This window comes from Bison bison, unplaced genomic scaffold (assembly GCF_000754665.1).
Source record: "Bison bison bison isolate TAMUID 2011002044 unplaced genomic scaffold, Bison_UMD1.0 scf7180017864217, whole genome shotgun sequence".
NCBI lineage: Eukaryota > Metazoa > Chordata > Mammalia > Artiodactyla > Bovidae > Bison > Bison bison.
The window spans coordinates 1,622,452-1,635,445 of record NW_011494789.1 but is presented as its reverse complement, the minus strand read 5'-3'; the positions used below and the strand labels follow the sequence as shown (position 1 = coordinate 1,635,445).

Here is a 12,994-nt window from a genome sequence, read left to right as displayed (position 1 = left end):
TAAACTCTAAGGAGAGAAAAAGAGTTTTTGTAAATGGACTGATAAAGATGGGATTATGACTAGAGTAGCGGTTCTTTGTGTTGTTTCTTATTTGTCAAAGGCAGCACCAGGCTTTGTATTATTTTCTCTTCTACAGTTGTTACGGATTACTGTCATACAGTTGTTGCTTATTAATTGTTTCTTCAACTGAATCAAATGTAAGAATTTTCTGCCTCTATAAACCCTGATGAAACAATTAGAATAATAGGATAGATGATACAATATGACATTTTGGTCAGTTTCTGGCTAAAAATCACTTTGTCTGCCTCTAACATCTATATTCTCTTCTGCAGCATTTTGTCTTTGGTATTTTGTTCAGTTTAGGTGACTTGCTTGTTATTGTTTACCCTCACAAACTCACTGTGAGAAGACCAGCTTCATACCCCTCAGATATATAGACCATCAAAGTCAGCAAAGCTCAGGTCCAAGTGAATCTGTGATTCCCCACCTCAGATACACATATGTGCAGCATGCTCAGTTGCTCAATCGTGTCTGACTCTTTGTGACCCCGTGGACTATAGTCCTCCAGGTTCCTCTGCCCATAGGATTTCCCAGGCAAGAATACTGGAGTGGGTTGCCATTTCCTTCTCCAGGGGATCTTCCCAACCCAGGGATCAAACCGAAGTCTCCTGCATCACAGGTGTATTCTTTTTTTTATTGTTGTTTGTTTGTTTGTTTCAATTGTTTATTAGCCAGATTACAAAAATAATCCTGGTAGATACCTTAGTTCATCCTTCTAATAAGCCTGTTGATCTGGTCTTCCCTGTTGCCAGCATCTCCACCTTCTGCAAAATGGGTGGTCTTTTTCTTCATTACACCTAGTGGAGAAGACAATTTAAAGGGCCACAGGAAGTTGTTTGCTTCTTTGAAATGTTTTCCAATGGTATAGATCTTATGAATTAGATCCTCCATGCAGATGATTCCATATTTCCTAAGATATCAAGCAATCAATGAGTTGTCTGTCAGGGCAATTCGCTTTTTGTTGATTTTGCCATAACCACGCTTGTAGATCAACTCATTTACAGACTTCAGATTTGGGTACCCCCACGCAATGTATGGCTTCACAATTCTCAGCATGTTAATTGACGCCTTGTTGAGCTTCACAAAGGTGCCGTTGAAGATCTGCCGGAGGCGAAGGAGCTGCAGCACCTTTTGAACCTTTGGGCTCACACCGTTGATACCTCTGATCCTGATGACAAATGCCAATTTGGGTTCCGCGGGTACATAGAAGTTTCCGGCTTTTCGTGCCACCCTAGCCATTCAAATTTCAGTTCTGTACATCTGCCTGTATTCCTTGTGGTAATGCTTAGCTTTTTCATAGATAAGCTTCGTCCTTGCCTTTCAAAGCATCTTTTGGGCAAACTTCTTTCTCAGTTGCTTGATCTTAAGCTCTGCGAAATTCTTCCGCTTTTTCTTAAAGGTTTCTGGCACAGCAGGAACCTTCTTTTTCTTCTCTTCTCCACCCTCCATGGTTCCAGCTGGGAAAGAGGACACAGGTGTATTCTTTACTGCTGAGCCACAGGGGGATAGGATGGTCTCAGTACTGACTGTGAGTCCTTGAAGCTTGGGTGTCTGCCCTGGAAGGCAATCTGGACAGAGGTGACAGCAGCTCTACGCAGACAGGAGGGAGGACAACCTGTTCATAATACAAGGAATAGAAATCAAGCCAAGAGGGCAGTAGAGGGAACAGAGTGCCTGGAGGGAAACACTTTGTCTTGCCAATGTTTTTCTACCTCTCTAGGCAAGAGGTCATCTTCAAAGACACCTCCTGTCAAGGTAACAGTGCTAGAAGGCAAATCATTCTTTACTCTTGCATGCCGTGGATACTCATACTTCATATTAATAAGACATTATCAGCCCAGGTGCCAGGCTCTGTGGTTCACCAAGGAACAAAACAGTCGCACGTGCTGAATTATTGTTAGCTTTCCAACAGTCCAAATCCTGGAGCTGCACTATCCTGCTTTGAGTGTGGGCAGGAAAGTTTTGCTGAGTATTCTTTGTCAAGGAAGTCTGCTTAAAGTCACTGAAAACCTAATCTATATATTTTTTTCAAGTCAGGGAGGAGACCTGTACATGAAGATTGGTCAAGGAGCAAATGAATGGTTCTCTCTAACCCAAGGACATGACAGAGAAGGATCAGTATTAGCCCAGAGAATAAATGAGAAGGAAGGAAAACACTCTTTAGCAACTCTTAAGTTTCTGCTAGTCTTTCAGCTTCTCCATAGAACACTTTAGGAATGTGCAACATACCTGTGTAGGTATGTTGGGGATGTGCTGCAATTCGTTCATTTAATACACATTGAGTTCTTATTCAGTAGTGTCTGGCCATGAGGAAATTATATGAGGGTGAGGATTGCCTACACTAAACAAAGGATGAGAACTAGATAACTGGTGAGAACATATTGTATAGCCCAGGGAACTCTACTTAATGCACTGTGGTGTACTAAATGGGAGGGAAGTCCAAAAGGGTGGGGATATATGTATATATATGGCCAATTCACTTTTGCTGTGCAGTACAAGAATTGATGCTTCAAATTGTGGTACTGGAGAAGACTCTTGGGAGTCCCTTGGACAGCAAGGAGATCAAACCAGTCTATCCTAAAGGAAATCAACCCTGAATATTCATTGAAAGGACTGATGCTGAAGCTCCTCCAATCCTTTGGCCACCTGATGGGAAGAGCCGACTCATTGGAAAAGAGCCTGATGCTGGGATAGATTGAGGGCAGGAGGATTAGTTGGTTGGATAGCATACTGACTCAATGGGCATGAGTTTGAGCAAGCTCTGGGAGATAGTGAAGGCATGGCATGCTGTAGTTCACAGGGTTGCAAAAAGGCAGATAGGATTTAGTGACTGAACAACAAGAAGCTAACACAACATTGTAAAGCAACTATACTCCACTAAAAATTAATTAATTAAAAAAAGGAAGTAGGGAACTTATCCACCAAAGCAAAGATTTCTGAGATTAGATATGCACAATGATAGCAATTAGATAAGAAATTAGAGGAAGGATGTTCTAGGTCCTGGGAGTAGCATATGAAATGACCTATAGGAGAGAGAGAGCATGGATATTCAGGGGAAAGAGGTTCACAGTGACTGGAGCATCAAACATGCAGTGGAAACAGGATAGGTGATGATGGGGAGCTGGGAAGGGCAAGATCCAGTACTCTAAGCTACATCAGCCCAGCAGCTTATATCAGCTGAGTATCTGCATGAGCCCAACACTTTGTTTTATGTATATGATTTTATTTACTATTGAGAACAACCCTAGGAAGTGGTTACTATCATTTCCCCCAGTTTTAAAGATAGGAAAATTGTGGCTTAGTGAATTTATGTGACTTGTATATGATCACTGTTCTGTAGTTAATTAATGAGAGTACTAGAATTTGAGTCCAGACAATCTGTCACCAGAGCAATTTTCAAGATTAAGTGATAGGATTAAATGACATAATTTAGTTGTTATTGTTCAGTCACTCAGTCATGTCTGACTCTTTGTGACCACATGGACTGTAGTACACCAGACCTCCCTGTTCTTCACCATCTCCTGGAATTTGCTCAAACTCATGTCCATTGAATCGATGATGCCATCCAACCATCTCATCCTCTGTTGCGTTCTTCTCCTCCTACCCTCAATCTTTTCTGGCATCAGGGTCTTTTCCAATAAGTCAGCTCTTCACATCAGATGGACAAAGGATCAGAGCTTCAGCTTCAGCATCAGTCCTTCCAATGACCATCCTTTCAATGACTTCAGCTTCAGCATCAGTCCAATCTAGTTCAGGGTTGATTTCCTTTAGGATTGACTGGCTTGATTTCCTTGCAGTCTAAGGGACTCTCAAGAGTCTTCTCCAGCATCACAATCTGAAAATATCAATTCTTCGGCACTCAGCCTTCTTTATGGTCCAACTCTTACTGATGCATGACTACTGGAAAAACCCTAGCTTTGACTATACAGAGTTTTGTTAGCTAAGTGATGCCTCTGCTTTTTAATATGTTGTCTGGGGTTCCAGAATTGTTGGTCAAAAGAGACCTTAATCAAGTCCACTGAACCATAGTGCTTTATAATTTGGCTAGAAAGGATTACTAATTAATATTAGAATTTAACTGTATAATTCATTCATTTATTTCTTTAGTAACCAGGTTATCATATATTTGACTGCTTACTATGTGCTAACACCAATGTAGGAACTAGGAATAAACCAGTAAAAAAAAAAAATGCAAAAAAAACCATGCCTCCACAGAATCTACAGCTCTGAAGGGAAGACTCAGATGGTTAATAAAAATTAACAAAATGTACTAAACAAGATTAGGCTTTTTTTAATGAGCAGAACTCTTTAATTTTAACATAGTAAAATATATCAATCCTTTCTTATCAATTTAAGAATATTTTCCTTACCTTAATGTCTAAAGACAGTAATGTGTGTTTTCTACTAGTTATTTTCCAACATTTTATTAAAACAAAATTTCAGATTTACAGAAATATTGTGAGAACATTACAAAGAGCCTTCATATACTCTCCACCTAGATTCAGCTAGATTCATGAATTATTAATATTTGGCCATATGTACAAATGATTATTTCTACAATTATTATTAGCTTACTGAATCATTTGGACATAAGTTTCAGATATTAATCACCTCACCCCTAAATAGTTCAGCATATATTTCCTATGTTATTCTACATAATCACTATATAATGGCAATACTCAAGAAATGTAACACTGATACTCTTATTTTTCAACATGCATTTTATATTCTAATTTCTCCAGTTATATTAATAATGTCATATATATGACTATATATGTGTAGGTATATATATGTGTGTGTGTGTATATATATATATATATATATACATATATATTTAGATTTAGGGTTTAATCAAGGATCACATATTGCATTTACTTGTCCTATTTCCTTGGGCTTTGGTATTCCAGCCTCTTTTTATCTTTTATGACACTGACAACTTTTTATATTTAAAATGTTTATTTTTAGTACTATTGAGTCAAAGAATTTTGCTGATCCTTTATAAAGTACATTCTGTTTCACTTCCAAAGTTGGTTGGCTATGATCAGCATCATCTAGAAAAACAATCATATTGATTACTGGATCTAGCCAGATTATTACTCCATTGGTCTAAAAAAATTAATAACTAGTTCTTGAATAGAATCTATGTAACAATTATTGTTTTTGCTTATAGACGTTTCCAGTGATTAGGAATTTAAAAAAAAATCCTGAGAATGAGGAACAGTGTTAGAGATACACTAGATCAACATTATAAATATATCTCTGTCATTTAAAAATTCTGAATACCAAAGAATCTTTTCAAAGGGATTCTAGAGGAGAAACAAATTGCAAACTCTGTCCATGGTTACATTCTTAGAAACATACTTTTCCCCAGCCATGATGATTATCATTTGTCATGTGCTCCAAAATCCAGTTTTTAATGCCTGTAGCCCTTGGTCTTCATAATAAAACCATGAACATGCATGTCATTTAATGCCAGTTGGGATGACACTGACAATTTTTAATGATCCAGTTAAGTTGTTGTGCAGAATGCCTTCCAATATGGGTTTATCTGATTGCTTCTCCTTGTTTAGATTCAAGCTAGTATTTGTCCCTTGTCTTATTGACAGTCATAGATCCTTGAGTTAAGTTACCATTTCCTCTAGGACTTCTGTTAAAAACTTGAGTTCCTTTCAAGTCATTGCATTAATCTGGGCACAGCTACTACAACAATGAAATCCACAGCTTTAGAGCTGAAACAAGATAGATTTTAATTTCTCTCTCATATAAGGTCCACAGGTGAGTGGTAGCAGTCTTGATAGAGTGACTAAGCTTCATTAAGTCATTCAGGGACCCAGGGTCCTTTCGTCTTGTTCCATCATTGTCATCCTACAGTACCTGTTCTTCATGAAGTCAATGCTGCTTCGCTAGCCCCATGTCTGCATTTCAGCTGCAGGAAAACCAAAGAGAGTAAAGTGCATGCGATTTCATTTTTTAAAGGATAAGACTTAAAAGTTGCTCTTATTACTTACATTTGTATTCATTGGCCAGACTCAACAGTTGGGCACAAAGGAGGCTGAAAAAAGCAATTAGTAGCTGGGAGGCCAATTTCCCAGCTAAAGCTCTAGCAGTTATATTTTAATAAAAGGAAGGAGACAATGGACACTTAAGGACCATTATTGGTTTCTACCACAGTCATTCATTAAGTTGTTATTTCCTATGGTGAAGACTCAATACACGAACAAGTGAATTCATTTCCTTACCCTAACTATCTCCTCAGGTTCTCTTTCATGATACTTATTCAGATGTTTTCTTCTCTACATAGAGGTCTTCAGAAGTCTCTTAATGAAGTTTTAAGATATAAAAAGTAATTAGTAAAAAGAAATTACTAAACATAATTTCTAAGGATGAGGGATTGTCATCTCAGAAGATTTTTGCATCATTTCTCAAAGGCAAACCTAATGATTATGTCAAAGCTAATTCAAAAGGCAGAAACAAATTGCTTTCAACCCAGAATTGAGGTGTTTAACTTTTCATTTATTACTGGGTAATCTTAGGAGGGAAAGATATTTATTGATAGGCTTCGCTAATGTATTTAAGAATATAAAAACACTGAAAGGTAGATATAGCATGATAATGCCAACAATCACCTTAGAGGTTGTCGTTCAGTTGCTCAGTCATGTCCGACTCTTTGTGACCCCATGGAATGCAGCGCATGTTGCCAAAATTTATCTCATCTTACTTTTTATTTATTTATTCTTTGGCCACCATGTGGCATATGGGATTTTAGTTCCCCGACCCATGCCCTCTACAATGAAAACAGGGTTTTAACCACTGGACCACCAAGGAAATCACTATATCCTTACTTTATATGTGATGAAAATTATAGATGCCTCCTAGCTAGTTAACTGTAGACCTGGACTTGGAACCAGATTTCCTGACTGTGGTTCTGATTCTCCCTTCATATTAATATTAGACAGCCTCTCATTGATCTAGAGTCAGTTTCTCCATCCTCACATATCTGACTCATTTACTAGAGTCCAGGTAACATCTCCATCTCTTCCAAGTTACCTGAAAAAGAAGTGCATTTTAAAAAGCAAAACAAACAAAGCAATCTTGGGAAACATTTGCTGGAGTCATGCCTTAGAATCTCTTTGAAGCTTATGGAAGAACACTTGGTACCTCAGACCCAGCATATCCACCTTCCTTCATACTTAAGGATTATTTGTGCCATTTCTGCCAGATTCCATGTCAGTCCGCCTAACTCCCAGAGCCCTTTCCGATATCACACTCATGTAAAACTATGTCTGTCAACAGCTTCCAAGGCTTCATAGAAAAGCAAAAATCAAGCACGAAGTCATAACACTTTCTTTTGAATACTCTTTCCACTCTGATAGGAAAGGGCTCTACAGTATTTTATTTATTTTTCTTTCAATTTTGTATTTTTATTGTGAAAGAGTTCAGATGTAAAAATAAGAACAGGGAATAATATTACATGAATATACCCACTATAGCATTTAAATAATTCTTTTAAAATATATATATAATTGAATTAATGCATTTATTTTTGGCTGTACTGGGTCTTTGTTGCTGCTTGGGCTTTTCTCTAGTTGTGTCAAGTGAGGGTTACGCTCTAGTTGTGCTGCTCAGGCTTCTCATTACGGTGGCTTCTCTAGTTACGGAGCATGGGCTCTAGGGAATTCGTGCTTCAACAGCTGTAGCACACGGGCTCAATTGTTGCAGCTTCTGGGCTCTAGGGCACAAGCTCAATAGTTGTGGCAAATGGGCCTAGTTACTCCTCGGTATGTGGGATCCTCCTAGATCAGGGATCGAACCCGTGTCTCCTACACTGGCAGGTGGATTCTTTACCACTGAGCCACCAGAGAAGTCCAAGAATTCTTAAGATTCTGCATTATCTGCTTCAGAATTTTTTTTTCAGTATATAAAACATTATAGTTACTCTCAAGGTTTGGTTTCATTCTGTTCCTTTCTTTCTCTTCCTCCCTCCCCAGGGATAATTAATAATTGAAATTTTCTCCTTTGAAGTCTTCCGTATCGGTCACTGCAGATCTTTGAAAGGTAATTTGGGGTTCATTTCTGCCCTGGGTTAATACTGGGGGATCAAAGATAGTGTCACAGAAACAGCTTCTAGCTGGGAGATATGAAATGAGTAAAAGTAATATATCATATTTTATGAAATGCAGGAGGAGGCAACATTATTTTGTGTAGTGCCATTTATGGGAAAAAAAGAAAAAACAAGCCTGCGAAGTAAACCTTGCCATAATGCTTTGTTCACATATTATTTTTATTTTATTAAAGTACTTATTAAAAACAGTTCTTTTGACGTAGGCATAAGTTTTACCATGTATTACTCTGTATATACATAAAAGTCAATGGTGTTCCTAGAATTTCTTCACTTTTTTCGATTCAGACACTGATGTCCAAATTTTTTCACATCACATTGGTGCCAGTTAGAGCATAGATGATGCCTCCACTTCTTAAAATGTATTCAGGGTTTTCTTCATGCCTCTGATCCTCATTCTTCTGATCTATCAAGGAGAGCTGCCTCACAGAAAGCTCCTGGCCACCAGAAATTCTGAGAAACTTTCAGATGAAAGTATGAAAAATGCACATCATGAAATTGATTTTTTTAAGTAGTAATTACTCATTGTACTCCTATCCAGAATAAGATATTTAATAGAACCCAAGACATTTTTGAGCTTCCCAGGTGGCGCTAGTGGTAAAGAACCTGCCTGCCAATGCAGGAGACAAAAGATACATGGGTTCAATCCCTGGGTGGGGAAGATCTCCTAACCCACTCCAGTATTCTTGCCTGGAGAATCACATGGCCAGAGGAGCCTGGCTGGCAACAGTCCATAAGGTCGCAAAGAGTCAGACACGACTGAAGCAGCTTAGCACAAGCACACACAAGACATTTTAACTCAGAGTGAAAGGGGAGGCGAGCTAGATTTCCTACCACTCTGCTTTAAGGAGAAACTGTGATGCTGAAGGGGCTTCCCAGGTGGCACTAGTGGTAAAGAACCCACCTACCCATGTAGGAGATGGAAGAGATGCAGGTTTGATCCCTGGTCCTGAAGATGCCCTGGAGGAGGGCATGGAAAAACCAGTTCTGCTGCTTATTAGCAAGCTGATTAAGCTCACTGTACCCCAGTAATTTCCTCATAGGGTTGTGAGAGAATTAAAGAAGTTAGTTTGTGTAAAGCACCTAAGACAATGTGAGTGTTCATAATTATCCATCTTCTCAATCTTAAACTTTTCTAATTGCCTGATTCCAAGTTCTTTTTTTTTTTTTTAACTTCTTTTCACTGTTGGGAGGATCTCCACCAGGCCCTGGCTGCTAGGTGTGAGCTTGGCTCAGGGCAGGCCCTCTTCTCTCCCCACCCCCATCCCTCCCACTTGAATAGGGCTTGGTTTTAGTCAACTTTTCCTGGCAATGTCCCAACTCTGGTCACAGTGCCTGTTTCCAGGCCCAGAGCCTATTCCTATCAGCCCTGTTCACTGCTTCAGCGTCTGGCCCATAGAAGTGTTTGTCCAGTTTCTGGACTCAGCCATGTCTTCCTGGTTTTTTCTTTTTGTATTTTACCTGTGTTAAAAGATAAATTGAGGTTTATTCAAAATGTTGAGTTCCTTTGAGCAAAAACTGAATCAAATGAAGCAACAACAAACCAGAACTGGTTAGGAGCACTCCCCTGACAGAGGTTAGAGGAAAGATTTTATAAGGAAAAGGTGGAAGCAAAGCAACGAACTTATTTGATTGGCTACAGCTCAGTGTATTATTTGGAAAAGACTAATTGCTTGTGATTGGTTGTCCTTAGGTTTTGATTTCCTAACATAGAGACATGTACAAGCTTAGATTGTAGTCTGTTGACTGAAAAAAAAAAGATATACAACATAAAAGTTGCTGCTGCTGCTGTTGCTGCTAAGTTGCTTCAGTCGTGTCCGACTCTGTGCAACCCCATAGACGGCAGGCCCCAGGCTCTCCCGTCCCTGGGATTCTCCAGGCAAGAACACTGGAGTGGGTTGCCATTTCCTTCTCCAATGCATGAAAGGGAAAAGTCAAAGTGAAGTCGCTCAGTCGTGTCTGACTCTTTGTGACTCCATGGACTGCAGCCTACCAGGTTTCTCTGTCCATGGGATTTTCCAGGCAAGAGTACTGGAGTGGGGTGCCATTGCCTTCTCTGCATAAAAGTTGAGTTATGTTTTATTTGATGGACATTCTCAGGACTTCAAGCCTGGGAGACAGGACTCTCAGATTGCTTTGAGGGACTACTCCAAAGAGGTAAGGGAGGAGCCAGAATATATAGATGTTTTCGCGACCAAGGTCAGGTTCTTGAAACATCAAAAAATTACTATTAATTAAAGAAAATCAGATATCTCTAGTCAAGGAATTTAGAACTTTACTATGTGTGTGGGGCGGGGAGGGGTGGGGAGGATGAAAAGTTGAAACTCATGGAACTCATTCCTTTGATACGCTTCTCAGCTATCTGGGCCCAGTATCCTGAGTTTTCCCATCCTGAGCCTCCTTAAGGTGCATCCTGAGCCTCCTTAAGGTGCATCCTTGGGGATGACTGCAGTGATTGACAGCTTGACTGCAGGCATCCTGTTTCCATCCTGAGTTTTCTCAGGGCTTTCCATTGAAGGCGGCTGTAATGTGGTGGCCTAATGGTTGCAGCATCCTTTGTTTACTGATATGGCAGGCAACATTTTTTCACTGACACTTAACATAGTCTGCTAAGGCATTAGAGCCACCACATTCTAATATCCACCTTGTTTAACTTAACACCACTAATTGCCATATCTTTTGATCAGAGTACATGATTAATGTGTGGATTCCTTGTATCACCTTGGCTGTAGTTCTTAATCACGTTTATGCATCTCTGTCTCTTTCACTATTGCTCATATCTTATTCATCTTGACATCTAGTCCAGCACCTGACACAATCCCTGCTGCATGGTGGAGCTCAATAAAAATGATTAGATGAATAGAATGATTTTTTTTTAATTTAAATCTTTTTCTCAGCACCATTTTAAAATGTCTTAATTTGGAACTTCAAGTGTCTGTTCTTTCCTTTCTTATGAGAATTAGTTTTGAGCTCACAAATATTTGTTTGCTTTTTTAGGCAATTAAAAAAATGATTTTATTTATTTATTTATTTTTGGCTGTGCTGGGTCTTCATAGCTGCATGGATTGTTCTCTAGTTGCTTTTCTCTAGTTTCAGAGAGCAGAGACTACTACTCTAATTGCAGTGGGCAGGCTTCTCATTTCAGGGCACCCAGGCTTCAGTAGCTGCAGCTCCTGGACTCCAGAGCACAGGCTCAATAGTTATGGTGCTTAGTTCTTCCTTGGCATGTGGAATCTTTCCAGACCAAGGATTGAACCCATGTCTCCTGTGTTGGCAGGTGGATTCTTTACCACTGAACCACCAGGGAAGCCCTAGGCAAGTTGTTGTTGTTGTTGTAAATAGCTTTATATTTTGGTATTGCAACTCTAGAAAAATTATAAAAGCAGTATAAAGAATTTCAGCTTCTCCTTCATTTAGATTCCCATTTACTACACTTGATAAAGAAGTTAACAGGCCCCAAATGGCATCATTTGTACTAAGCCCCATGTCAGCAAATGATTTAATACCTAGCTTAATGGCAGTTTCAACCTCCTCCAAGAATGTAATTTTAACTGGTTAGTCTGGAATTTCCAGGTCAGCACAAGTGAGGCAATCCCTCAAGACCCCTTCTGTCCCCCAAAGGAGCTTGACCTAAATCTCAATCTATCCACTCTTTGCTAGAAATTTCCATTTCTATATCCTTTTCTGTCTATAAACACCTCTTCTGCTGCTTAGCAGAACTGTTTTCTATTTGCTAGATAGGATCCTGCCTGATTCATTATTACTGAATAAAGCCAATTTGATCTTTAAATTTGCTCAGTTGAATTTTTTAAAAAAATAGTTTTGGTGGCAGTGCTGGGATTGAAGGAGACTTTCAGCAGCTTCCCTGGCAGCTCAGATGGTAAAGAATCTGCCTGCAATGAGGGAGACATGGGTCTGATCCCTGAGTCAGGAAGATTCCCTGGAGAAGGGAACAGAAGTCCATGCCAGAGAAGTCTGGTGGGCTACAGTCCATGGGGTTGCAAAGAGTTGGACATGACTGAGTGACTAACACTTTGACTTTCCAGCAGCTTCAGTAACAAGAAACACAGACATGGCATCCCTTGAACCCTTAAGAGTTCTCGATCTTTCCTGCCATGTCCAAGGGCCATGGATAAATTCCTCTCAGTTCTGAGCTCCACCGTCTTTACATCAGGATCCTGATCTAATTGACTTGCCACCATTCCCAATTTGTTTGGAAGCTTTCCCCATTCTTCCCAGACTCTCCCCAGAGTCCACAGTGGGAAATGCTGGCTGGAGCTGGACTGGGTCCAATAACCAGACTAAGACTCTGGGCAGCCACTGCTCAAACCAGACTCCACTCACTCATACGCCTTGCTCTGCTTCCTCTGAAACCATGTCCGACAAACTTGGTATGGCTGACCTTGAGAAATGCAACAAGTCAAACCTGAAGAAGAGAGAAGCACAAGAAAGAAAAATCCTCTGCCTGCAAAGGAAATGCTTGAACAGGAGAAGCAAGCAAGAGAGTCATAACAAGGCAGGAGCCACCAATATGAACTGTACATTCCACAAGCATTGCCTTCTTGTTTGACTTCTTATAGCTGTTTTCCTTCATTTGATGCAAAGAGGTTGGATCAAGTTTAAGTGACAACACTGCCCCTTTTCACACCAAAAAATGAAGAACTGCTGGCAATGAAAGTCAGGCCAGGCCCCTCATCTGCCTGTCTTGCTGTTGGTGAAACAAAAAGCTGAATAGGACAACAGTGAAACCTAGAGTAAAAACCAAGTTGGTGCAAGGTGTCCTGAAAGCTATAAAATGTAGGGTTGTTTTTTTTA

The 12,994-nt window shown here is 39.8% G+C and overlaps 2 pseudogenes; one reads left to right on the top strand and one right to left on the bottom strand.

Moving 5' to 3' along the window:
• Window positions 1-755: 755 nt before the first annotated feature.
• LOC104992527 lies at window positions 756-1,514 on the bottom strand (annotated as a pseudogene).
• A 10,930-nt stretch (window positions 1,515-12,444) lies between these two features.
• Window positions 12,445-12,691, top strand: LOC104992564 (annotated as a pseudogene).
• Window positions 12,692-12,994: the final 303 nt, after the last annotated feature.